Source organism: Palaemon carinicauda, chromosome 13 (assembly GCF_036898095.1).
Source record: "Palaemon carinicauda isolate YSFRI2023 chromosome 13, ASM3689809v2, whole genome shotgun sequence".
NCBI lineage: Eukaryota > Metazoa > Arthropoda > Malacostraca > Decapoda > Palaemonidae > Palaemon > Palaemon carinicauda.
In genome coordinates, this window is record NC_090737.1 from 12,714,051 (window position 1) to 12,716,550 (window position 2,500).

The window sequence follows — 2,500 nt, forward strand, 5'->3', positions numbered from 1 at the left end:
TCTCTCTAATCGCCGAGAATGCTTTGCGGTTATCTTTCAAGCGATAACGCTTGTCAAATGGGGAACACATACCCACAGCTATTTCTGTCCCATCCCTCTTTCATCTCAGGAGGGCTGAAAATTATTTGTACACAGAAGAGCAAGAAAGAATTGCCAAGATTATTTTATTCTTATTATTCTCGAACAGAATTTTCCTTTCTCTCTCTCTCTCTCTCTCTCTCTCTCTCTCTCTCTCTCTCTATATATATATATATATATATATATATATATACATACAATCATCATCATCCTCTCCTCCTACGCTTATTGAAGCAAAGTCCTCAGCCATGTAGGTCTGGGTCTTCCAACTCTTCTAGTACCTTGTGGAGCCCAGCCCTACAGAATATTCGGCTACTAAAAGGCTTACTTTTAGCAGCCCAGAGGAAGGAAATTAAGCAATTAAACTCTAGGATAATTTATATGGCTTAGTCCATGTACTTCCATAAGGCAATGGTCTCAGCATATCGCCTATAACTAAAACATCATCACAGCTAAGATAAAAATGACTATGCAAACTAAAGCAATATTTATCTTCTATGAAAATTTAGAACTAATGTTATAGAAGTTTTAAAACAATTTGCTATAGAGTAATATCTTTAATAGCAGGAATTCTTTTTAAATAGTTAAACCCTTTAATTCATAATATCTTCAATGCACTACCAAAAGCAAATTTATAAGAGTCAGGCCTTCTCCATCATGAGGCTCATTACTACACAGTACTCTAGAAGTTTTCTTCCAGTTGTCCCTAAGTTGTGGAATGATCTTCCTAATTCGGTGGTTGAATCAGTAAAACTTCGAAAATTCAAACTTGCAATAAATATTTTTGATGTTGAACAGACTGCCATAAGTCCTTTTATAGTTTATATATGAAATATCTGTTGTAATGTAGTTAATGTTTTCGAAATATCTTATTTTAATTGTTCATTACCTCTTATATCGTTTATCTATTTTCTTATTTCCTTTCTTCATTGGGCTATTTTTCCCTGTTGGAGCCATTGGGCTTATAGCATCTTGCTTTTCCAACTAGAGTTGTAGTCTAGCGAGTAATAATAATAATAATAATAATAATAATAATAATAATATCATTAGTATGTCTCCGATTAGGCAAGTCTACTGTCTATATGTATGGATTCAACTTATTTCATTTCTTATGCTTGCAACTTACAAACATCGAGACTTCACTGAAATATTCTGTACGCAACATTACTTATGACAAGTCATTTAAATTCCATACACTTATTATATAAATCATTTTATCTTCATTTAGTTTTACCTTTTTTCTTCATTCTGTCACAGTGCTGCCAGATAGGTTAGTCTCAAAATCCACAAAACTCATGATAAAAATCCCCAAAACCACCCAAAAATCCCCATTTCCAAAAATATATTTTCTTCTAATCATTTAGGCTTTACTAATATAGAAATTACTCATTAAACTTTTAAGTGCAAGTAAACTAATTGCAACAATATAAAGGTTTACCCATCTTTGTTTCTTCTTCATAGAAATTTGTACGGAATATCCCCGTCAGACCAAGGCCGTCTCGAATTTCCCCACATCTAGGGATAAATCCCTCTTGCTTGAGGGTACATTCAGGCACACTCTTCTATATAATTTCTCTTCCTCGTGTTTTGATAAAGTTTTTATAGTTTATATAGGAAATATTTATTTCAATGGTGTTACTGTTCTTAAAATATTTTATTTTTCCTTGTTTCCTTTCCTCACTGGGCTATTTTCCCTGCTGGGACCCCTGGGATTAAAGCATCCTGCTTTTCCTACTAGGTTTGTAGGTTAGCAGATAATAATAATAATAATAATAATAATAATAATAATAATAATAATAATAATAACACTGCTCTGTCATGTGTTACTGTATAATTTAGTCATTATAAAAGAATAATTTTGATAATTCATATCGTATTATTTTTCGAAAAAGAAAGGCTTCTAGATTTCCATTTCTAATGATTATGAGGTCCTGCTTGATTTCAGGCAAATCTGCCTCGTGGCCGAAAAGTTTAGTTTACTAATGTTGTGTAAGAAGTGATATGAATTTTATATTATCATTACTATTATTACTAGCCAAGCTACAACCCTAGTTGGAAAAGCAAGAGCTATAAGCCCAAGGGCTCCAATAAGGAAAAATAGCCCAGTGAGGAAAGGAAATAAGGAAATAAATAAATAATGAGAATAAATTAACAATAAATCATTCTAAAAACAGTAACAACGTCAAAACAGATATGTCCTATATAAACTATTAACAACGTCAAAAACAGATATGTCATATATAAACTATAAAAAGACTCGGTAAGTTAGCGAAAAAATATCAAGCATGCATATACAAAATACAATACCATATCCAAAGAGCTTTGGAGTTTGGAAAACCAAATGTCCATTAAATTCAAATTTCCTAAACGCTATTTAATTTATTATTAATCAGAAATAAAAAAATTATATAAAGAAGAATGG